Genomic DNA, 27,345 nt, shown 5'->3' on the forward strand with positions numbered 1-27,345 from the left:
GGAATCTGACAAGTGACCATTAGAAAGTTATAATTTTTTACAATTATAATAAAGGTAAAACAATGAATATAGCACAGTAAATAAAGGAATAATCAATGTATCTTAAATCAGCCTTTTAGGAATAGATGGGTTATAAATAAATAAGTGAATTAACAACAGTTTTGCTTGGTAATAATGGCATTCTTACTTACTAGAGTTTTGCCTAGCTCCAGCATCCACCCACCATCTCGGGACTCATGAAATAACTCGAGTGCTTCAGAAGGCAAAAGCTCTGGTCAAACTTCATTGAAGCCAATCAGACAGACATTATTGCTATGTACTTTTAAAACTTTAACTGCATTCAATGTTCTACCCACAATGACTTTATGCCAACATAACACCAAGCATATCTGGAAACTTTAGTCTGGTTCTGCCAGAGTCATACACTATTACTTGCTTCCTTCCTAATAGCTATAGGAGTATACTTCTAAGGGCTGCATTCATATTCTCTCTCTCTCTTTTTTTTTTTTTTAGCATTCTTGATTTTCTTGATTATCTTACTGCTAAATCCTCTAGTTCCATTCATTCTTTAGCCTTACTATTTTGCTAATTTCCATTGATTTTTCTTTTTGATTGCACATAATTCATGCCTGTGAAATTGTTTGCTCTCCAATAAACATTTATTTAAACTGACAAAAATTATATACTTATTATGTACAAAATTTTGTTATGAAATATATTTACATTGTGAAATGGCTAAATCAATCTAAGTAACATATGCATTAGCTTGCATGCCTATCATTTTGTTTTGGTATGGTGAGAACTCTTAAAATCTACTTGCTTAGCAATTTTCAAGAATATAATACATTTTGTTAACTATAGGCACCATGTTGTACAATACGTCTTGCAAACTTATCCTTCCTATCTAACTGAAATTTTATATCCTTTGTCCAACATCCCACCAACTCCCTACTCCTCCAGCCCTAGTAACCTGCATTCTGCTCCTTATTTACATGCGTTCCACATTTTTAAATTCTATATGTAAGGGAGATCATGAAGTATTTGTTTTCCTGTGCCTGGTTTATTTCACTTAGCATAATGGCCTCCAGGGTCATTCACACTGTCACACTTGGCAGAATTTCCTTCTTTGTTATGACTAAACAGTATTCCATTGATTATGTGTACCACATTTATTTATCATTCAACTGTTGTTAGACACTTAGGTTTATTCCATAGATTGGCTACTACGAATAATGCTGCAATGAACATGAAAGTGCAGGTATCTCTTTGACCTACTGACTTCATTTCCTTTGGATATATTACGGAATTGGGACAGTAGCTCTATTTTTAATTTTTTTAGAAACTTGCACACTGTATTCCATAATGGCTGTATAAATTTATATTCCCAGCTACAGTGTGCAAAAGTTCCCTTTCTCTACATCCTATCCAACACTTACATATATATTTTGTTTATAGTAGTTGATACAGTTAGGTTTTGTGTCCCCACCCAAATCTCATCTTGAATTGTTGTTCTCATAATCCCTACATAACATGGGAGGGACCCAGTGGGAGGGAATTGAATCTTGGGGGCAGTTACCCCCATGCTGTTCTTATGATAGTGAATGAGTTCTCATGAGATTTGATGGTTTATAAGGGACTCTTTCCCACTTCACTGAGCACTTCTCCTTCCCACTGCCCTGTGAAGAAAGTTCTTTTATTCCCCTTTGCCTTCTGCCATGATTGCTAGTTTCTTAAGGCCTTCCTAGCCAGGCAGAACTATGAGTCAGTTAAATTGCTTTTTTTTTTTTTTTTAAATAAATTACCCAGTCTTGGGTATTTCTTCATAGCAGCATGAGAATGGACTAATATGGTAAACTGGTAATAGGAGTAGTGAGGTGCTGTTGTAGGTGCCCACAAACGTAGAAGCGACTTTGGAACTGCGTAAGAGGCAGAGGTTGAAACAGTTTGGAGAGCTCAGAAGAAGACAGGAAAATGTGAGAAAGTTTGGAACTTCCTAGAGACTTGTTGAATGGCTTTTACCAAAATTCTGATAATGATATGGACAATGAAGTCTAGACTGAGGTGGTCTCAGATGAAGATGAGAAACTTATTGGGAACTAGAATAAAGGTGACTCTTGCTATACTTTAGCAAAGAGACTGGTGGCATTTTGCCCCTGCCTTAGAGATCTCTAAAACTTTGAAATTGAGATAGATGAGTTAGGATATCTGGTGGAAGAAATTTCTAAGTGGCAAAGCATTCAAGAGGAAGCAGAGGATAAACTGAAAGCTTTGCAGCCTGCTAATGCCATAGAAAACAAAGACCCATTTTCTAGGGAGAAATTCAAGCTGGCTGCAGAAATTTGCGTAAGTACTAGGAGCCAAATGTTAATAGCCATTGCATAAGTAACCAGGAGCCAAATGTTAATAGCCAAGACAAGGGGTAAAATGGCTCCAAGGCATGTCAGAGACCTTCACACCTGCCACTCCCATCACAGGCCTGGAGGCCTAAAAGGGAAAAATAATACTGTGGGTGGGACTCAGGCCCCCCTGCTCTGTGCAGCCTTGGGACATGGTTTCCTGAATCCCAGCTGCTTCAGCTCCAGCTGTGGCTAAAAGGGGCAAGGTATAGCTCTGGCAATTGCTTCAGAGGGTGCAAGCCCCAAGACTTGTCAGCTTACATGTGCTGTTGGGTCTGCTAGTTCACAGAATTCAGGAAATAAAGTTTGGGAACCCCCACCTAGATTTCCAAGGATGTATGGAAATACCTGGATGTCCAGGCAGAAGTTTGTTGCAGGGGTGGCGCCCTCATGGAGAACCTCTGCTAGGGCAACGTGGAAGGGAAATGTAGGATTGAAGACCCCACACAAAGTCCTCACTGGGGTACTGCCTAATGGAGCTGTGAGAAGATGACCACCATCCTCCAGCCCCCAGAATGGTAGACCCACCAACAACTTGCACTGTGTGCCTGGAAAAGCCACAGACACTCAATGTCACCCTGTGAAAGCAGCCAGGAATGGGGGCTGTACCTTCCAAAGCCACAGAGGTAGAGCATCCCATGGCTGTGGGAGCCCATCTCTTGCATCAGTGTGACTTGTATGTGAGACATGGAGTCAAAGGAGAATATTTGGGAACTTCATGGTTTAATGGCTTCCCTATTGGATTCTGGATTTGCATGGGGCCTGTAGCCTCTGTGTTTTGGCCAATTTCTCCCATTTGGAATGGGTATGTTTACTAAATGCTTGTACCCCCATTGTATCTAGGAGGTAACTAACTTGCTTTTGATTTTATAGGCTCATAGGTGAAAGGGACTTGCCTTGTTTCAGATGAGAATTTGGACTTGGACTTTTTGGTTAATGCTGGAATGAGCTAAGATTTTGGGAGACTGTTGGAAAGGCATGATTGTGTTTTGAAATGTGAGGACACGAGATTTGGGAGGAACCAGGGGTGGAATGATATGGTCAGGCTTTGTGTCCCCACTCAAATCTCATCTTGAATTGTAGTGCCCTTAATCCCCACATGTCATAGGAGGGACCCAATGGGAGTTAATTGAATCATGGCAGCAGTCACCCCCATGCTGTTCTTGTGACAGTGAATGAGTTCTCATGAGATCTGATGGTTTTTTGTCTGTTAGTTGGTTGGTTTGTTAAGACAGAGTCTTGCTCTGTCACCAGGTTGGAGTGCAGTAGCGTGATCTAGGCTTACTGCAACCTCTGTCTCCCAGGTTCAAGCAATTGTCATGCCTCAGCCTCCCAGGAAGCTGGGATTACAGGTGCCTGCCACCACACCTGGTTAATTTTTGCATTTTCAGTAGAGATGGGGTTTCACCATGTTGGCCAGTCTGTTCTTGAACTCCTGACCTCAGGTGATCCACCTGTCTTGGCATCCCAAAATGCCAGGATTAAAAATGTGAGCCGCTGTGCCCAGGTGATCTGACGGTTTTATAAGGGGCTCTTTCCACCTTTGCTCAACATTTCTCCTTCTTTCTTCCCCTTCACCTTATGCCATAATTGTAGATGTCCTTAGGCTTCCCCAGCTGTGCAGAACTGTGAGTCAATTAAACCTCTTTTCTTCATAAATTACCCAGCCTTGGGTATTTCTTCATAGCAGTGTGAGAATGGACTAATACAGTAGACATTGTAACAGATGTGTATGAGGTGATATGGCTTTAGTTTGCATTTATCTGATAATTAGTGATTTGAGCATTTTTATATACCTACTGGATATTTGTTTGCCTTCTTTTGAGAAATATCTATTCAGAACCTTGGCTCCTTTTGTAATAAAGTTATTTATTGTATTGTCATTGATTGTTTGAGTTTCTCATATATTTTAGGTATAAACCCTTATCACGAGTATGGTTTATAAATATTTTCTCCAATTATGTACATTATCTCTTCACTCTATTTTTTTCCCTTCATAGAAGCTTTTTAGTTTGATACAAACTCATTTGTCTATTTTTGCATTTCTTGTCTTCACTTTTGGGTACATTTCCAAAAAATTATTGCTCAGACCAAAGTCATGGAGTTTTTTCCCCATTTTCTTGTTAGTTTTATAGCTTCAGGTCTTGCATTTATGTCTTTAATCCATTTGGTGTTGATTTTTGTAAATAGTATGAGATAAATGTTCAATTTCATTCATCAGCAACTGAATATTCAGTTTTTCCAGCATCATTTATTGAAGAGGGTATCCTTTCCCCATTGTGTGTTCTTGGCATCTTTGTCAAAAGTCAACTGAATGTAAATGTAAATTCTGGGTTCTTTATTCTGTTCCATTGGTCTATGAGTCTGTTTTTATGGTAGTATCATGCTATTTTGATTACTATAACTTTGTAGTATATTTTGAAGTTAGGTAGTATAATGTCTCCAGTTTCATTCTTTTTGCTCAAGATTTATTTGGCTATTCAAAGAATATGCATTGTTCTATATACATTTTAGAATTCTTTTTCTATTTCTATGAAATATGTCAATGGAATTTGGATAGGGTTTGCATTGATTGTGTAGATGACTTTGCATAGTATGAACATTTTAAGAACAATAATTCTTCCAGTCTATGAAAACAGGATATCTTTCTATTTATTTGTTATCTTCTTAATTTTTTTCATCTGTATTTTCAGTATACAGATATTTTCACAACTTTGGTTAAATTTATTCCAGAGCCTTTCACTTATTTATTTATTTATTTAGATTTTTAAATATCTTTTTCACACAGTTTATATATAGTATATATAAATGTTACTGATCATTATATGATTTTGTACCCTGCAAATTCACTGTATTTGTTTATTATTTGTAATAGTTTTTGTGTAGTCTTTAGGGCTTTCAGTATGGAAGATTATGTCACCTGCAAAGAGGGACAATTTAATTCTTCCCATCTAATTTGGATGCCTTTTATTTTTTCCATCGTGTAATTGCTTGTCTAGGATTTCCAGTACTATACTAAATAGAAATGGCAAGGATAGACATCCTTGTCTTGTTCCTAATCATGGAAAAAAAAGATTTCACCTTTTCATTATTGAATATAATGTTAGCTGTAGGTTTGGTATATATGGCCTCTATCGTGTTGAGTTACATTTCCTCTATATGTAATTAATTGAGAGGTTTTATCATAAAGGTATGTTGAATTTCATCAAATGCTTTTTTCCTACATTGAGTTGATCATATGGTTTGTATTGAGATGATCATATGGTTTTTGTTCTTCCTCTGTTAATGTGGTGTATCACATTTATAGATTTCATATGTTAAGCCATCCTTGCACTACTGTGATAAATTCCACTTGATCATGGTGAATATTCCTTTTGATGTAATGTTAAATTCAGTTTGATAGTATTTTGTTGAGAATAACTGCATTTATGTTCATAAGGGCTACTGGTCTGTAATTTTTTTCTTGTAGTGTCCTCGTCTGCTATCAGGATCACGCTGACCTTGTAAAATGAGTTTGAAAGTATTCCCTTATCTTCATTCTTTTTGGAAGAGTTTGAGGATTATTAGTATTTGTTATTCTTAAATGTTTGGAAGAATTGAGCAGTGAAGACATCAGGTCCTGGACTTCTCTCTGATGGAAGGCTTTTTATCAGAGATTCAATCTACTTACCTATTATTGGTTGTTCAGATTTTCTATTTCTTCCTGATTCACCCTGTAGTTTATATGTATCTAGGAATCTATCCATTTCTTTAGGGTACCAATTTTTTTTGCATATAATTTTGATCTCTAATGATTCTGTTTGCATACAATTTTGATCTCTAATGATTCTTTGTATTTCTGTAGTATCAGTTATAATGTCTCCTCTTCACTTCTGATTTTAGTTACTTGAGTGTTCTCTCTTTTTTCTTAGTCTAGCTAAATGTTTATTACTTTTATTTATCTTTTCTAGAAAACAACATTTTGTTGATTTTTTCTATTATTTCTTTAGTCTCTATTTCGTTTATTTCTGCTCTGATCTTTATTATTTCCTTTCTGCTGCTAACATTGGGCTTCATTTGTTCCTATTTTTTAGTTACTTGAAGTGTATAATGTTAGAATGTTTATTTAGGATTTTCTCTTTTTATAATGTAGATGTTTATTGCTATAAACTTTTCTCTTAGAACTGCTTTTGCATCCCTTTAGTTTTGGTATATTTTTTTCCATTTTCATTTGTCTCAATTTTTTTTAAAATTTTCTTTTTAATTTCTTCATTGACCCATTGATTGTTCAGGAACGCAGTTATTTAATTTCCATGTATCTGTTTATTTTCTAAAATTTGTCCTGTTATTCATTTCTAGTTTCATGCCATTGTGGTTGATTAAACAGAGACTTGATATGATTTCAATTTTTTTAAGTTTGTTAAGACTTGTTTTGTGGCCTAACATATGATCTATCCTGATTCTTAACCACTACAGACATTTTGATAGTTGAGGAAAAAGTACACAGAAGAAAATCTAATACACAAAGGTAAACCTTAATACAGAAAATAAACTCGATGTTTGAGAAGCGTTATTACAATTAAAGAAACATCAGGCTGTTCTGATGGCTCAGATTTTATGAGACATTGAGTAGTTTGATGAAAACCTAGAGATTCTGATTTCTAATTAAATGCTTTTTTCATTCTAACATTCTATGTTTATTTTAAGGTTATAGATAATTTAAATATGTTGCCTCTTAGATTTGTCACTCCTAATACCACAAAGATGTCTCTTAACCTTAAAAAAAGAGAAATAATAGTTGGGAAGGATTAATGTAAACAGCGGAATACATCGTCAGTTTTCATTTAGTTCAATAGCATAATACAGCAAAATTTCTTAATGTTACAATCATTATTTTTTTTCTTCCCATAAACTGGTCCTCAATTTTCATGAACTTTTTGTTCAATGGCTCACAAATGATTATTAATTTTATGTTTGGAGGGTATTACTTTATTTCTTGATTAATATTACTTAATTACATGACTTTGAGTCAAGACATATATTTGCCTCAACAAGCTTTATAATACTTATTAACTCTTTCTTTAAACTTTTTCCCTAACTAAAGAGAATACAGATTCTCTTTGCCCTCCTTTTCTTTCTGATTAGATTTTATCTCCTCTATTTAGTGTAATGTAACTAGGCAACAATATAATATTGTGCTGGAGTTTTGGTTTATTTGAACCTGAGTTAATGTTTTATTTCTCTTGAGATTCTGTAGTTATATTTCAAAGGTGGTTAAGCATAATCATAGTATATTTTGAACAAGAAAAAAAGCCAAACTTCTTAAAATTTTCTAAAACTTGATTAAATCTTATCTTCTACAATTTTTTAATGGGAATGTACTTATAAACCAAAACAAGAATGAACTATTTTAGTCTGAAATGTATTATTTAATAAATAATTTATAAATTGATATTTGAAGTGCTGAAATAAAATTTGAATTTAAAAGCCTATCAACATTTATAAAATTATGATTTTCAACTTTTTTATATCTGCTCTGCAAAGTTGTATTTTAAGACCTGTGAGTTCTACTGTTTACACAGATTAAGGAACAGTGGAAAGCAGGATGTGGACCTACGGAGCTGATTTCATAAATTCATTATACTTCTCAGGCACTTCCCATACAATAGTTATCTATTATTTGATGTAATAATCATCATTTTTAAAAGCAAAATCTTTAAATTAATTTACCTTGCTGGGGATTGCTTTGGAGAATTAAATTAGGATTTATTTTGCTTTAATCATCAGAGGCTAAATATGTTAATTAAGGCTAGAGGAGGCAAAGAAAAATTCAAAGTGAGAGGCTGAATAAGGCTTTGGGGTTTTAGCCAATTGCTAAGTGTTGTTGTGTTGCAGAACTGTTGAGATTAGAGAGGCATCATGGAAAGGAAGAGAAAACTAGAAATGACAGAAAAATTTAGAAAATGATGGGAAAAAGATAATAGGAATATATGTTAGCTTAGGATCTTGAAGACAATCAATGTGGCAATGACTGGCCTCTACAGACCTAATATTGGTTGGAATTAGAGCATGCTGTGAAATGGACATGTCTTGTTGGTTAAGAGAAGAAAAAACAAATAAAATAGCATTGCATGTTGACTGCTTTCATAATGTGTCACTCTACTATTTTATTGCATATTCCAAACACTTCCATGAAGGTATTTTTAATCTTAGTTTTAATTATCATCAGTATAAAACTTTTAAAAACTTTTAATAGTGAATCATTTGTAAATAATGTGTCCAAGGGGATTTATTCTATTCATATTTTGCTCTACTACACACTATCATCACACATGGCCCAGCTAAGCTTCTTGTGCCAACTTTAAGATAAGATATCAAATTTGAACTCATTTCTCAAGTCTGGGCTGAGCTCCACATTTCCCCCACCAAATCCCTACTTTCCTGGTGCTTGGAGGAGAGTAGCAAAGAAGACATCTGCTTCTCCCTGCCCCATACCTCTTAACCCATCCTCAACATCCTCAATAGCGTCAGAATGAAATTAGTTTTTTCATGCTATTTATTCATTCACAGGTTGCATTAGGAAGAGTTCTTGCAATATTTGGAGAATGAAAAAAATTGATTTCCTTAAATATTAAAAGGTGAACCAAAAATCTATTGGCCTTTTACAATTTTGATTTTTCTAGCAAAGAGTGTTGATTTTAGATTTAGTTCCACCTCTCACAGAATAGAGTGTATTTTAAGACAGACAGCATTAATTTTTTTTTTTTTTTTTGCTTTCACACGCTTTCAAGCTTTCATTTTAAAAATAATAGTGCCATCACCCCAGTCCTGATGTGAGAGAGCAAAACTAACATTGCTGCTAAAAATCAATGATAAACCTGCCAAGCATAATTTTTTTTGGTGTTTTAGTATTGAGGCATTTTTTCTTACATGTCTCATGAGTATATCTTTGTTTCAACCTAAATGCCATAAAATATTTTCCTTGCTAAAATATTGTAAAGAGATTTCTGTGACTGTAAATAGCACCATGGGTTTTTTTTGACCTCTAAATAAAAATGTTAAGAAATGTAACTATTTATTTGAAATGGCAAATTTATTTTTTCTCATAATATAGAAAGTCAGATTTAACCTGTCTTATTTTTAATGCATTTGCTTATTGTTCTCAATGCATCTGGATAACTCTTGGTTTAGGAAATAGGCAAATTTACATTTGTTTTCATTGTTGTTGTAATAAAACATTTATTTAAAAGTGGTAAATTAAACCCATCCACACACACACACACACACACAGACACACACACACACATGCATACATGTGAAGAAAAAATATGTATCAAGTAATGGTCTGCCATCTTGGAAATGTAGCTTCTAAGTCTGAGTTAGTTAACGGAGTAGCATCATGTGAATCTACTCTTAACTAGGGAAATCTCTTTGATTCCTAGAATTAATGTTATCTTTTTGATTTACCTTGGTTTAAGGTGTAACATAGTTTTAAGTAAGTATTTTTCTCTTATAGTATGTTTTCCACATTTTTATGGGTCTGAATGACAAGAAAAGTAAAAATACTCTATGTTTAAATCAGTAGTACAGAAAAAATATAAAAAATTGATTAATACTTTGGAAATAACACATTTACATTTGAATGCTATCAAAGCATTCATAATTTCTTCACATACGCTTACAAAACCTTCCTCATTCATCACCTGTTATCTCTCTTCTGAGAGTCAGTAAATTCTCGGGAAGTTATATCAGAATATTGAAGTTCTAGGAGTCTTTTTTGTGAATTTCTGATGAGGATATTTTTTAAATGATGATTTGAGGAGCTTCTCTGTTAAACACACATATATGTTTTAGAATAAAGCATGACATCGTGAAAGAGAAAAAGACAAGAAAAGGTTAAAGCAAGGTGATAGAATTGGGTAAACGGTCTGGAAGCCAGTGGAAACAATCACCAGTGGATTGTCTTCTCATTGGCACTGCTCAAGTGCTGGTCATACATCACTTCACTTAGTCCTCCTAAAAATCCTATGAGGTAATTATTCTTTTATTCTTATTATCAACTCTTTCTAAATAAGGAAACTTAGGCACAGAAATAACTTGCCCGTGTTCTCAGAGCTAGTAATTACAGAGATTGGATTGAACATACCAGTCTGGTGCCAGAGCCTAGGCTCTTAGTCACTATATCTTGCTAACTCTCATTCTAAATATTTCAATGGTAAGAACAAAACTCAAAAAAGAAATTATAAAATGTCTGGAATTAAATGACCATGAAAGTTACGACAAAACTTGTGGGATGGATCTAAAGTTGTGCATAGAAACAAGTGGTATTCAGGGCATTAAAAACATATGAAAGATTAAAAATAACAGAGCAAACATTCAAAGTAGACTCTAAAAATATAATAAACTCTAAAGTAGAAAGAAAAAATGATAAAAATAAGAGCAGAAATTTGTTAGTGAGAACTTAAGATAATCAAACTAAATAATAGAGAATCTCAACATAGCATAGCTGAAGAATAAAGATTCTTAGACCAATGACTGAATTAACCCATCTAAAAAACAAACACAATTTTAAAAAGCTAAGAAAGAAAATAAAAGATATAATATTAGGAACAAAAAACAAAGTTAAAAGGAAAGTAGATATTTAAATATTTTATTAAAATAATGTGTTTTATATCAATAAATTCAAATTATTAGTTTTTATGGACAATTTTCTAGAAAAAAAATTACTAACATTAACTCAATGAAAAATAAAAAATTATATAATAAGAGGACAATTGGAGAAATTTAATTGTTAGTTAAAAGTAATATTCTTCCAAAATCATAATAGAAAATCACTATCTTAATTTGAAAATGTTTTAACTAATAAAAATTTACAGCGCACATATGTGGAAACTTCAGAAGCAGTCCCATTAAAATCACTATCATTGGAAAAATGCCTATTACCACATCTATTATTTATAATTTTGCTGCAGGTCCTAATTAAATTTTTAAAACAATAATAGGAGAAAAGAAACTTTAGGAGTTCTCAATATTTGCCGCAAATATGATTGACCAAACATGAAATACAAGAGAAGCGATAAATCTACAAATGAAGAGTTATAACTAATAAAGTTTAGGAAGAATTCTAGATATAAAATAAATATGAAAGGATAAATATCCAAAATTCAATTTTCTGAAAATTAAGTCATACATTGGACATGATTCCTATAAAAATGTCAATCCCTCTTTTTTAAAATAAGAGTTGAGAATTCTGAAATGAAAAAACGAAAAAACAGGTTTGAGAAGAGCAACATAATTTTAAAGACAAAACGGAAGGTGTAGAGAATTATCCAACTATGTATCAATATTTCCTTTAGAGCTAAACATTCAGACTGACATTAGGTCCAAGGTAGATAAATAGAATAACATATAGAATATAGGATAAAATAGAATAGCATATAGAATGTAGTATAGATCCATGTATACACTGAAACCTGTCAGACATCATAAGTAATTTTTCAAATGAGAGGATGGCTCTCTAGAAAAATATAGCAGATGATGAACCAGGAAGCTTTGGTAATTGTATTTGAAGAAATTATTAATTCTCTTCTTTTAAAAATTGCTCGAGTATGTGGCTTAGAGTTTTTTAATGTCAAGCTATCCATGTGGAAAATAATGTTTTGCACCACACAAAATGAATTCATGATGGATTAAAGAGCTGTGTGAAAAATGAAATTATGGAATATCTAAATAAATATAACAGGGTAGTGAAGGATATCTTAAATAAAACACAAAAATCAGTGTTCACAAGGGAAATGATGGATCCATTAACTACGTTAAACTTTAAATTGTGCATGTGACAGAAAAACCATAAACAAACTCTAAAGCCCATACAGGAGAAAATGTTTGTACAGTCAATTCTGCTGTAATGGTCTTTGAAAATGCAAATTCGTTCCAACTCAATTGAAATAATTTAAGCATAATGAAGATTTCATGTTTGCTTATATGTGATTACATCTGGGAAAAAATAAAACTAGGTGGAGAAAAAGCGCTGCACTGAGCTGAACCAAGCAGTGTAATAGTACACAAAATACTCCTCTGTAGACACCACAAACATCTACCAGCTCCCTCAATTCACTGCGTGTGTGACAAGCCACACCCACCCGCATCTGGTGTTATAACTTAGTTTGATATCAGATAACCTTACTTCCCACCACTTCGCATTAGTGAATGGACTGTAACCTGTCTAAGGCCCAATTCCAAAGCACATATCTGCTCTTGGACCAGATGAAGTGTTATAGTTATTGTAGTATTTATGTATTTCTTAACCATTTAACATATGGAAAACTGTGCCATAATTTTTAAGTGTCCATTGTTTTAAATTTGTTACTAATGAAGTTTTTCAGTGTGTGCCCCAATTTTATCTTCTTTATAAACCCTGCGATTTTTATTGCAAGATTTTGCATACAGTGGTGATTTGTAGTAAAGTTCATATCCTGTTATGGCAAAACTGTCTGTATACAACACTCGTATTAGTAGTTGCAGATTGGATATACAGATATAAATATAGAGAGCTTTCTACAAACCAGAAATAAAAAACAAACAACACTGTGGAAAAAATAATATGGTAGATAAATAAATGGCCACAAATTATTTGAAGCTTCTCCCACCAAAAGATGGAATCTATTTTTGCGTCTTTTGAATCTAGGCATGCCTTGTGATTTGTTTTGACGACTAGAATGTAGCATCTTCTGGGATGACCATGTAGCTCTTAGTTGTAAATAAATGTACCAGAAAAGTTTAAGAAATAAACGTCTCTCTTTCTTCCACCGCCTACTGGCTCTTCCAGTGCCATCTATCTTCTTTGTACAGTGTTATATGTTGTTATTAAATTCTCCCATTTGCTTATATAAAATTCTAAAATAAAACTGTCTTAAAATGAGAATTTGCCATATTTTGCCTAATTAAAATAAATTCAGCCCAAGAGACTAAAAGAATCATGTTTGAGAGATTTTTAATGTTATTATTTTTAAACATATATCTATTTAAAATGTTAATATTCTTATTATAAACTCAAATATATGTCACTTATTTTTATATTTTAAATTAGCATGGCTGTTTAATCAGTTGCATCTATTTCTGTGGGTATTCAATTTAAATAATTATCCCCATGTCACAATGGATTGGAGAAAATAAGACAGTAGGAATGGGAGTAAAATAAGAGCAAAGACAGGTCCTTGTTATTGTATCATAATAGAAGGATAAAGAATAGAGTTAGTTTGGTTGCAGTACTAAAAGAAAGCAAGCTATGAATGGTAGAAACATAAAACAAGTGATAAAACTACACACAGGAGTCTCTGTGGTGGGATAAAAAAGAGGAGAAAGAAAAAGTCAAAACAGAGTCAATCACAGGAGAGAGAGACACAAAGAATTACAAGATGACAATTTTTGTAATCTAACATGTCTTAATTTAGCCATATTAGGTGGAAGATGAAGGCTGGACTTTTCTTTGAATGGCCAACTTGCTTTAAATACAATGGATAAAATACTTGAACTCAGGAGATATTTAGGCTAAAGACAGAGTCTCTTCAGTGATCCTCACAAAGATAGTCATAACCTAGGAGCAGACGAGTTATTTGTGGAAGAGGAATATACACAGAGAACAGAGAGCCAAAGCTTGACCAGCAGAATGTATATTATTCACTTTTATATCTAAACTGCACAGCATTCTTTTAAGAGTAATTAAAATACATACACACACACACACACAGGTCCGCCATTTCTGCAATTTCTTCCTACTGCACCAGGCATCTGTCTAAAGAAGCAGCCAATGAGACCAGGAGATATTTTTGATAAAGTACATTTCAACCTCAAAGGTTCCAGCTGTCCATGATGCTATTCCATCTCAACAGATGGTACAAAGGACTTAGAATGTTTTTCTTGGATTATATGATAGAGTTCTTTAAAAGATTCCTTACAGGTGGTTACTTTCACTGGCATTGCACTTTAATGCAAAAAATAGATTATTTGAAACTTAGTAGCCATTTAAATGGAAAGGCAAGATCTTATTGAGTCAAGAGTCATGCCAATACAGCCATAAGCTATGATTTACTCTGTTTTATTTCTTTTAATGTCTTATAAGACAGGATTTTCTCCATAAAGAAAAAAAAATAGATTTTTAAAACTGCATCACAGGATTCAATTTATTAACATTTATTTATTTATTCAAAAGATTTTTAAAAGCTGTAAGGGAATTAGGATTCATTGTTAAGAAGAAGCTTAATTTAATTTTATATTTTACATTAACGGTTTACAAACCAAAAATTTCTCATAGTGCTTGGGGAATGATACAAATGTGAGACTTGCATCCACATTTTCTCATTAAACAATGGACCGTAACAACTACTAGAGGCTATAAAACAAACCCATAGTAGACACATCTCGTCCATGGTTCTAAGCACAGTTTACTCGAGTTACCTGAATATTATATGCCTATTTTCCTTTCTTGATGCTTTTCCCCTGTTTCCAGACAGATCAACCTTGTATTTCGTTGAAGTTCCCCGTTTTTTCAAGAACCATAAGCGAGACAGACAGGCTGGTTGGTTTTCTGTCGTTGCTGTTGAGACGGAGACTCGCTCTGTCGCCAGGCTGGAGTGCTGTGGCGCGATCTCGGCTCACGGCAACCTCCGCCTCCCGGTTCAAGCGATTCTGCCGCCTCACCCTTCCGAGTAGCTAGGACGACAGACGTGCTCCACCACGACCTACCATTTTTTATTTATTTATTTATTTATTTATTTATTTATTTATTTATTTATTTTTGTATTTTTAGTAGAGACGGGGTTTCACCGTGTTGGCCAGGATGGTCTCGATCTCCTGACCTCATGATCCGCCCGCTTTGGCCTCCCAAAGTGCTGGGATTACAGGCATGAGCTGGTTTTGTATTTAATGTGATCTGGAAGAAAATAGTAAAAGCCCCTCACTCAAGCTCTGGCTTATGTAACTCTCAGACAATCAGTTAAGAAGACTCAGAAGCTATCAAGTGCATGTTTCTATTTCAGGGGACTAGGGACTTTCCTGGAGCATCTGCTTGCACATGTAAACTTAAACTCCAACCTATAGTGTGACCCCTTCCTCAATTTAATGCTAAAAATCATATTCAGGGATGGAGATTTAAAACGCTAATGTCGGCCAGGTGCAGTGACTCATGCTGAAATCCCAGCACTCTGGGAGGCTGAGGCGGGTGGATCACTTGAGGTCAGGAGTTCAAGACTAGCCTGACCAACATGGTGAAACCCCATCTCTACTAAAAGTACAAAAAAATAGCCAGGCATGGTGGGGCACGCCTGTAATCCCAGTTACTCGGGAGGCTGAGGCAGGAGAATTGCTTGAACTCGGGAGGTGGAGATTGCTGTGAACCAAGATGGTGCCGCTGCCCTCTAGCCTGGGTGGCAGAGCAAGACTCCATCTTAAATAAATAAATAAATAAATAAATAAATAAATAAATAAAATGCTAATGCTACATATATGAAGAAGCATGATGAGCCATTGTGCAAGCACTAGAAAAAAACTCTCTTATACATGCCCTCATGTAACCCTTCCTTGTAGAAAGACACTATAAAACTAACCCACACATTATGCTTCGAGAGCAGCCTATTCCTTTTCCTTTCTTGGTGCTGGCTTGCCTGTGCTTCTTTGCTGCTATACTTGATATTTTCTCTTGATTTCTGTCCTGGGAGATTGCAAGAACCCAGGGCACTGGTAACATAAATATACGTTGACCATTTGAGACCATTCACCATCTTGGAACCCTATTTTACTCAGTCATGTAAAAGCCACCAAAAAGATTGTTTACAGCATTTTTTTTCCACCCTGTTTATTCCCAATTCTTGATAGCAAGACTCTACTCCATATCAAATTTTTAATTTTTATTTGTCCTGGTAGCTGTTCCTTTATTCTTCTCAAGTTAGCCAAAAATGGCAAATAATTGTTCTACACTCACACAGTTATTTTATTTTATTTTGTCTTATAGTCTGTTTTTAAATTTTTTTTTAATTTTTATCAGGAAAACTCACTTTTTCATGTGCACATTCTATGAATTTTGACACATGCCTATGGTTGTGTAATGAACACTGTAGCAAAACCTGAAATGGCTCTCTCACTCCCCAGTTCTTTATTTCTATGGCCAGTGTTAGCTTCCTAAGATTGTTACAGCAAATTACCACAAATATAATGGCTTCACACAACAAATGTAATAGATATACATTCCAATATATACTGTTATATTTGACATTATTACATAAGTTTTTAATGTTTCTCCATAGTGTCAATAAATATTTCATTAGAGACTTCAGGATGTTATTGTATTTGTTGAAATTTACATTATCATTTCTACTATTGTGAATAAAAATGATCAAATAAAAATAAGAAATTAAGATTCATATACTTTGTGTACATTATAGGTTATCTTGTGATGAAAGTCCATCTGCAAATATTATTTTACGGTTTTTGAAATTATATTATTAAATGAATAACTAGGATTACTAATTATTCCAATGTTGTGCCAATATTTATAGTTCATGTTATGTATTGTCACATTGCTTTCCAAAAGTCTGCATCAATTTTAATAACCTTAGCTCTATAGAACTATACCCAGTAATTGCAAACTAGATATATACTTGGTGACAGATTTTTTTTATTTTTTTATTTAATTTATTTTTATTTTTTAAAATTTTTTTGAGATGGAATCTTGCTCTGTCACCCAGATTTTTTTTTTTAAGAAAACATTTAATGTAACTTAACAGGTTTAAAATCTTAATTTAAGTTTAACTTACAATATTTTATTACTAAAAAGAATGAACATTTCCTATTTGTTTTTTCTTCTAATAATCTTTTTTTCAGAATAAAGCAGAATATAAATAAAAATAAATAAAATTGGTTTTTTAAAATGTTTTCTCTGGTGTCAATTTCTTTTACACACTTAGTCCACTTATCTATTAGAATTTTTATTTTCCTTCTTTTAAATATGATTTAGATGTTTATTTGAGTGATTTAATTATTATCTAGGAAGAAAATGTAATTTTTCCAAGCTACTGTAGTACTTCAATTTTTAGCATTATATATCACTTTATACATTTTTAAAATTATGTCTCTATATAGCTATAATTTTTCCTTTTACATTGTTTTTGCTTCGTTTCATAAAACAAAGATATTTATTATCTAATCTCATAAAATAATCTTAGATTTTTATAGCTTTTATATATTATTTAAAAAGCTATGAAAATGTTATAGCTTTTATAGGAGTTTACTTCAATATACAGTATTAAGGGATGTAGTAATAATTTTCTGTTACTATTAAATATTTGTTAATGATCTATTCTTGTTGCCTTGTTTTGAAAAGCTTGCATTACTATGTTAGGTTTTATATGTATTTCACAACCACTTATGGGATTAAGATAGGAGATGTCACTCAAATTATATTTTTAAATTTAAAAAATTATGTCTAATAGAAATAAGTTTCCATCAAGATGTGCTATTACTACACATAGTCATGTACAACATGTATCCTATTAAAAAAATGGTAAATGTTTGTCATCAGAAAAATCATTTAAAAGAGATGTGGTACTGTTTCTGACTCAAACAATTGTAGCTATTATTTTATATCACCCTCAGTGTATCTCCTTATTAGGTGACATACTTTTATCTGGAATATAAAAATATTGCTAACCAATATTTTGAAGCATTCTTAAAATTGCACATGTAGGTTATGGTTCTAATTATTTGATTTGATATATACAGATATGCTATACTATTACTGAATTGGGTCAATTCAACTAAATCCATAATCAATTGCTTTAATGGTATTTATCTATCTAGCAGTCTCTTAAGCTCATCGGCAGTTGTAGTTTATTGTAATAGTTTGATACCCAATTTTTACCAAATGTAGTTAGAATTATATATATGAAAATTGTACATTGGTAGCCTGAGTTTCCAGAGACACAATGACTAGCTTTTTATTCTTTGAAACTTGATATTGGCAATCCTGGTTGTTTGAACATTACTGGAGTTAATCTAAAAAATGAAAAGAAAAACTGCTCTAAAGAATATGTTCTTCATTTATTCACATTGTGAACATGGTTGGATGTTTATTCAGCATTTATTGACCAAAGAAGAAGCATTTCTTCACCAATTCAAACAGAACTCCAATGTTATTTAGGTATTCCTCCCTTACCCCCACCTCTATTGCCGTACCCCCATGCCACTCAGAAAAATCTGAGTCCACAGTCAACTCCTCAGGGGCTCATTAGGAATGAGCCTTATAAATCCAATTTCATTCTTGTTAGTCACTGGCTCAAAAATCAGCCTGTGAAGGAGTTTCAGAAAGTAAGACCAGTGTGAGTTGGGAGGACAATGGTTCTGATGGGCAACTTTCCTCTCTCCGAACACAAACAGGGAGGTACAGCCTCTTTTGCTCATCTGAATATTGTTATTCAGGTTTATCCCTTGCCACCAACTTGGAAATGAGACCCAGGCTCCGGAACTGCACATGCAGTGAGTGACCCTCCCTCACCACGTCATGTTACCTAAGGGTTTTAGTGTGAGAAAGCGAAGTGGCTCAGAGCAGTCTGAGGAGTGTGAGGTATGCGCAATTTATCAAGCTTAGAACAGAACTAGAGTTCAGTCAGACCCACCCACTCACCCCTTTCCCACATTCATGCTAGGGAGTAATAGTTTAACGGCATTTTTTTTCTTTCCTTCCTCCTAGTTTCAGACTAGCTGATAAATTACCTAAAATGTGACCCACCCATTAGCTTCATGTTCCTGACATGCGTGATAAAAAGAACAACGTATAGCCAATAGATAGATTATATTGACGAACCAATGTAAATCCTTGGTTTAAAAATTTTAGGAACTGCACTCTAACTTTTTTTTTTTTCTTTAAAACCCACTTGTAAGTGCTGAAAGGCTGCATTCCTCCATCGTGGTCTGAATAAACTCTCTACTTATATCTCAGTTTCTTCCTTTAGGTTAACAATTGACAATGAATAAATACTGATTATATCAGTAGGTCTGACTATTCTGGAGATGTAGCTTCAAGCCACATTCCCAGTTTTCTAATTCCATCTACCTCTGTGAGAGTAAGTGACCTGAAGACTTATTTATCCATCCCCCTTGTGTCTGAGACTGTTCTGGATGCCTCCATAGAGAGCTAAATGTTAAGGTTCATTTGTTTGTTTGTTTAGGTTGAAAAATTATAAAACAGATATATCTGTCTCTTGCACAGTATAATAATTCTGAAAGCATAACTCATGTTAACCCAAAATACCCAAGACAGGTCTCAGTCAATTTGGAAAGTTTATTTTACCAAAGTTAAGGACACACACGTGACACAGTCTCAGGAGGTCCTGATGACATATGCCCAAGGTGGTCGGAGCACAGCTTGGTTTTGTACATTTTAGGGACGTTAATCGATATATGTAAGATGTATATTGGTTGGGTCCAGAAAGGCAGAACAACTCAAAGCAGGGAGGGGGCTTTCAGGTCACAGGAAGATAAGAGACAAACTGTTACATTCTTTTGAGTTTCTGATTAGCCTTTCCAAAGGAGGCAATCAGATCTGCGTTTTTCTCGGTGAGCAGAAGGATGATTTTGAATAGAATGTAAGGCAGGTTTGCCCTAAGCAGTTCCCAGCTTGACCTTTTTTTTTTTTTAGCTTAGTGATTTTGGGGTCCCAAGATTTATTTTCCTTTCACACGTAGATGAATTATTATGCTAATCCAAGAATGAGAATTCAGAGAAACAGAGAATTTGAAAAAAAAAAAAAAAAAAACACACACACACAGAGGAAACTTGGCCTACCGCAGAACAAAATTGAAAAAAAAATGAAAAGCAGTTGCTTGAGAGTCTTAGAAAACCATTAACACTTTGCTTTAAGAATTAAGAAACACTTTGCTTTCTTCTAACATATGTGAAGTACACTGTTGCTTGATAACTTTTATTTTTTTAAACTAACAATTGGAGATTTAAATAATATTGTCTTATTGTCTTATATACATGTATCTGTGTATATATATATGCATAGATTGAGTGCATTTATACTCAAGCCTGTAATCCTAGCACTTTGGGAGGCCGAGACGGGCGGATCACGAGGTCAGAAGATCGAGACCATCCTGGCTAACACGGTGAAACCCCGTCTCTACTAAAAAATGCAAAAAACTAGCCGGGCAAGGTGGCGGGCGCCTGTAGTCCCAGCTACTCGGGAGGCTGAGGCAGGAGAATGGCGTAAACCCGGGAGGCGGAGCTTGCAGTGGCCGGAGATCCGCCCACTGCAAACCAGCACGACAAACAGAAAAAAACCCTCCAAAAAAAAAAAAAAAAAAAAAAAAAAGAAAATGACAGAGCAGAAGCATCGCCATCTTGGACAAGCACTGCCATTCTAAAGTTCCCCTTGATCAAAAACTGCCTAAATCCAAAGGACATCAGTCTAGTGGTTAAGGTCAGCATGACCATAAACCACAAATAACATCTCCGACCAGAAACATTCCAACCGTAAGATAAACTCCTCCCTGACCAGAGACATGCCAGCCCCGACATAATCTCCCCTCTGGCTGGAGAGATGTCAGACCCAAGATAGTCTCCCCTCTGACCAGAGGCACTCCAATCCCACCATAAGCTTCTCCCTTACACAGAAACATTCTATGCTTGTGATAAGCTCTCACCCCAAAAAGCTAATAAATACTCTTAGTCTGTAAGAGAGAATGCTCCTGACCAAAATTGGCCAGAAGTCCCTCTCAGGTTTATTCTCCAAAATTAACCTGTCTTTGACTTTTTAGCCACTTTTCATGTTTCTTTCCTCTCTCTTTAACTCTTACAAAAAATAAACTTATGTGTACTGAAAAATAGTAGACTGATACTTAGCGGGAAAACATGTGTTTAATTGTGGAATGTAACAAAAGATATATTAGGAATTTTAATTTCTGAAAAAGCCAATGTTCTTTGTTTTACTCTTTCCATTTTTTTTTTTTTTTTTGCTTTTACCATTATGTAGTATGATAAGAATCAGCACAAAAGAATGAAAGATAACAGTGTCTTTGAATATAAGGTAGACGTTCAATTTGCATAGTTGCTATTTTCTTCTTTTTAATCTCCCTAATCATTCGGTAGGTGAAGACAAAAAAAGTCAAGATTATCTTTTTATTTCATTTAGATAGACAATAGATTAGTAGTCACTTTGAAAGAACCAACTTTAATATTCTTTAATCAAAATATTAATAAGATCACAGAATCTAATACTAAAATCAAGTAAACTAAAGTACCAATGAAGAAATTCTTCCCCAATGTCCCACCCAACACACCTAGGGATTTGATTTTAAAACTTGATTGTTCAGATAATTACTTGTAAATCTTTGTTTAGTTCCTTCCATTGGTGTCCAGTGAAGCTCAAATTGCCCTGGGCTTCAGGACCATCTGAAGAGCTTGTTAAAATGCAAATATCTGCTCCATCATAGGCTTACCAAAATAGAATCTCAGCAGATGAGATCTTGTCATCTGTATATTAACAAGCTGTTCCAAGTGATTCTGATCCATCCCAGGTCTGATTCTGGTCTAGCTAATTATTTTAGGTCATCCCTGTAAGTTTGGTGCCTTCTTCCCCTTCCCCTATATTGTGAGGAAGCTACATATTGGTATTCATTAACACTGGATAATTTAGGATCTTCAAAAGTAAAATGCTGTATTATTTCCTAAAAGTACAAAATGGTTAGAAAACATCCAGAACTGCTGTTTGTATGGATGTCAAAAAATAAAAGATGCCAAAATCCTCCTATCATGTTGGCCTCTGATAAGAAAGGGCTTTTAATCTCAGCATTTTGGGAGGCCAAAGTGGGTGGATCGTCTGAGTTCAGGAGTTTGCAACCAGCCTAACTAACATGGTGAAACCCCATCTCTACTAAACACACAAAAAAAATTAGCCAAGTATGGTGGCGCATGCCTATAATCCGAGCGTAATACCTGGGAGGCAGAGACAGGAGAATTGATTTTACTTGGGAGGTGGAGGTTGCAGTAAGCCGAGATTGCACTCCAGCCTGGGCAACAAGAGCAAAACTGTTCAAAAAAAAAAAAAAAAAAAAAAAGCGCTTTTTGTGAGCTACATACATGTGGGTCAAAATGTACATTTGTGATCACTTTGAGAATAAAATCCTGTTTCATGAAGGTGCTTATTCTCATAGGTTCATGTTTATGTTTTCTGTTTTCTCACCACTCTAAGAGTCCACTAAAACTAGGATTAAGGATCTTAGACTATATATCTATGTGAGTTATGTCAGCTTCGGAATTCTTAAAAGACAGAACATGATTCTTACGCTCTTTATTTCTCAACTCTTAAGGAAATTTTATCTTTAAAATATGGTAACCATCTTTGTCTGATTTGGGTGGAGTGGGACTTATTCTGAATTTTACGTGATTATTATTGCACTCTAAGATAGCATTTATTCATTTTGATTTGAAGAAAATCACGTTATTTTTGTACAGAGCTTATAATTAAATAATATTGTGAAGATGTTTTTGTTAATAAGAACTACTTTCAGGCTATCTCCTTGCTGTATTAGTTCAATTTAGAAACTTACATTCAGTTTTATATTATTATTTTGCTTAAGACACGATATTCTAAGATTTTAAAATAATTTAGATTGCTAATATTCTCATCAATATATTATCTACATATTATAATACTTCGTTATTTGAAGGTTTTATGAATCTGACTTCTAAATGGAACCACCTTTGCAAAAATTATAGCAGTGAGAAAATTATGACAGTGAAAAAGGTCTGACCTAACCAACTTCATCTTGCTTCTAACCTCCAGGCTGTCCTTGTTCATGCCTGGGCATAGGCCAAACTAACTTTGAGAGGAACTTAGTTTGTAGTTTAACTTTGAAATTAAGGTGATAACAGCCCTTTCCCAAAAGAAAACTCCCTCTTCCGTGGGAACTGTACTGCCTTTGCAGGACTAACAAATTAGCCATAAGATTAGAAATTATGGTTTAGGAGTCAGAGTTGTAAAACCTGAGATCAGTGTGCTTGAGCTATTTTGCTGACTCTGCATTCTGATGCACCAGTTGACACCACCGAGATCGATAAACTACCTCATCTGGTCTTGTGACCCCAACCCAGGGACTGACTTAGTACAAGAGGACAGCTTCAACACTGTATAATTTCATCTTCGACTTTACCAATCAGCACACTTTACTTTCTGATCCCTCACCCACCAAATTGTCCTTAAAATCCCTGATCCCCGAATTTTCAGGGAGATTGATTTGAGTATTAATTCCATCTCCTATCACGCAGTAACATAAAGTTTCATCCAGCCACACACTATGGTTAGTGCCTGAAATTCTAGCTGCTCAGGAGGCTGGATTTCAAGACAAGCCTGGGCAGACTTTTGCATTTCTGATGACTAATGGATGGATGGTTTTACCCAGAAGTGGACTCCCCGGCCCTCCAAACTATCCTCGAAAAACCCTAGCCTCCTAATTTCCGGGGAGATGAATTTGAGTAATGATAATTCTGTCTCCCACATAGCATGGCTGGCCTCATGTCAATTAATCTTTACAGCAATGCTGTGGTCTCCGTAAATTGTTTTCATCTGTGCCGCAGGCAGAAAGAACCCATCAGGTGGTTACACCTTCCTGCAATATGTTTTCACCCATGAAAATTTGTTCTTCCTCCCCCTAGCAAAAATTAAAACACAGAACATGGAACAAAACTGGGAGAAGCTTTTATCAAGTCAAAATGTGTCTTGTTATATATAATTTTTTCCCATTACAATGAGTGCAAACTTGCCAGAGGCCAACAATTTCAACCCGTCTACCTAAAATTTAGCTAGCAAACCTCTGCCCTATGAATGTCCTCGGCTTCTTGCTAAATACACACTTTGGCTCTTTTACAGCAATTAATTTAGTATTATTGGTAGAGAAATAAAGAGAAACTAATACAGCAACTAAAACGTTTGAAGGGAAAATTTACTATATATCTAAAAAGCAACGTAACTGATGAATGATATTTTATCGATTGTGTTAGGACACGTGACCACTGATTATATAAAATTACACTAACATGGCTTTGTAATATTGTGAAATAATTTTCTTTCTTCTACTTTCTTCTGTTCCTGTATCTCACTCAAACAAGCAGCCTATCCCTTATTTTAATGCTACAGGGAACGTTTTTAAGGGACTAGTACATAGAGGTAGCCTTAAGTTTGAATTTTCATACATCCTAAGCTCTTAGAAAAACTGAAAGATAAAAAAATAAAGGAAAGAAAGTGGTGGAACTATCTGCCCTAAAGATTAAAAGGAAATACTTCAAGCAGTGGAGCAGAGAGATGTTCTGATGCCAGAAGAGCAAAGGAAACCCGTGCCCTACTGGCTGGAAGCACCTCAGGGATGATTACTGGATACCTAAGAGGAAAGTATGCATTGTGCACAGCTGATGGAAACTAAGGTAGGAGGCCTTGCAGATTATTTTTATTACAGCAAGAAATCAAAGAAATGTGCTAATACTGAAGGAGTATGCAGAAAGAAATCTCACATCTATATCAAGTTGAGATCCAATGATACTGAGAGTAAAATAAATCCCACCCAGTGCATTGACATTGTATTATCCTGATAAAATTTTGCGAAGAGGTCAGAGACTCAGGAAGAACTGGAATTTTCCACTAACCTAGAGTGATAAGTATTGGATTTAGAAATTACTTTGATTTATAGAAAAGAAAGTAATCCTTACTGTACACCTGTGTCTGTTAATGGACATTTTTATAGTTTATATGTCATAGAAATTATCAGTGAATTATGAAATTGCCAACATCTAAAGTTGCACATAGCAAATTTGTAACTGCCTAAAAACTGAAAGAAAAATCTAACATTTCGACATATTTTACTTTTGCCAGTGCTGACAAAAAGAGTCAAACTCTGTAAAATATTTGAGGAGATTTATTCTGAGCCAAATATGAGTGGCCATGGCCCATGACACAGCCCTCAGGAGGTCCTGAGAACATGTGCCCAAGGTGAGTGGGGAACAGCTTGGCTTTATACATTTTAGAAAGGTGGGAAACATCAATCAAATACATTTAAGAAATACATTGATTTGATTTAGGAAGGTGGGACAACTCAAAGTGGGGGAACTTCCAGGCTACAGGTAAATTTAAACATTTTCTGGATGACAGTGGTTGAGTTTGTCTAAAACCTGGAATTGATAGAAAGGAATGTTCAGGCTAAAGATAAAAAACTGTGGAGACTACGTTTTATTGTGCAGAGGAAGCTGTTAGATAGCGGACTTTAGAGAGAGCAGGTGGTAAACTGTTTTTTATCATACTTAAAAGGGTGCCTGGCTCTTAGTTGATGATCTCCTGGATATGGGAAGGAAGGAAGGAAAACAAAGGGGGAAGGTGTTTCTCTATAGAATATGGATTTTCCCACAAGAGACTGCAGGGCAATTTCGAGGCATGGCAAGGAAATATGCTTTGGGGTTAAATGGTTTTTTTTTGTTTTGTTTTGTTTTGTTTTGTTTTCCTGTCTTATAATGTTATGCCAGAGTCAGATTGAAAACCAAGTCACAATAAATAGGGCCAATAAAACCCATCTGATGAGAATTTATGGTTTGTAAGGCATGACTCTCTAGACCCCTTAGGTAGGAATTTGGGTGAGATAAAAAAAAAAATCAAAGCTTATCCTCATGAGATTGACCCAATATTGTTGGACTTTATGAAAATAATGAGCACAAAGAAAGCTTCTAGTGGCAGAAACAATAAACAATAAAATTTGATAAGGGCAAAACTAATGAATGTCAAAAAACAACTACACCAAAATAATTTATTTTATAAAAATAATTGTAGTAAAACTGAAATTAAAAAACAGGAAATAGTTTAAATATGCTATGTAGAAAATGAAGGAACTAAATTTGCTTAATATAGCTTATTTCAAAAATATTTTTCTGATGAAAATGCACCATTATTGTTCTAATTGTGATATTAAGATATGCATTCATTAACTCAGAATAAAATATCATTAGGTTTAAAATTAAATCCATGAAGGTATGATCTACAGATCCTTTAGTCTGACTTGTTCTATGTCTAAATAACTAGACACTTCAAATTATTGTTCCAAAAAATAAGAAGTATTACCTAGTAATTTTCTTTTTTACCTTCGAACATGTTCAGCAAATTATAATTGATTATTTTTACTTACAAAAAGAAGGAAAATTAATGATAGGAGGAGAGAAAGAAAGAATGATAAAAGAAAGAAAAAGATTGAAAAAATGAAAACAAGGAGATGTGAGCATATTCTAACAGGCAGTTAGACAGATTGACTGGGTCATTTGAGAGTAATTTCACTGAAATTGTTTGAGTGGGAGTTAAACTGCAATTATCTGGGAGAAATGGACGCCTAGGAAGTAAAAATAAGAGAGTAGCCTATTATTTCAAAAGCCTCACTCTGAAGGGCAGACATCAAACTGATAGCACAGTTTTACATGTTAGTTTTACTGCATCTATTAACTGTATAGTCACCCTAGGTTTACTTTTTCATTTAAGTTTTGGCCTGATATTTTTTCCAATATTGTCAGTTCATCAGTCAGTCTTTACAAAGACTTTTTTTTTTCCCCCTAAGCCTTGAGGTTGATCCGAATAAACTATCGTGCCATATTTAAAGGAGAAGTCCCTGAATATGTACATGTAAATTCTTTAACTTTTGAACAGACTATCATTAGCAGTTAATAAGGTTCATTTGTGCCATTGTTTGCAATTCTGTTTTACTTATTTTGGTCTTACTGTGCTGGCTAGATTCTCAAAGTGTTGAATAGAAGCACTATTAGTACAGATCCCATCATTTCTATTTTAAAGGAAAGGTCTCTGACCTTTAGTATAAGTTTTGTTGTAAGTATCAAAGAAACTCTTTCTCTTTATAATTTTCAAAGTTGTTTTCTTAAATCATGAATCTTAGTGAAT

Source organism: Papio anubis, chromosome 2 (genome assembly GCF_008728515.1).
Source record: "Papio anubis isolate 15944 chromosome 2, Panubis1.0, whole genome shotgun sequence".
Classification (NCBI taxonomy): domain Eukaryota; kingdom Metazoa; phylum Chordata; class Mammalia; order Primates; family Cercopithecidae; genus Papio; species Papio anubis.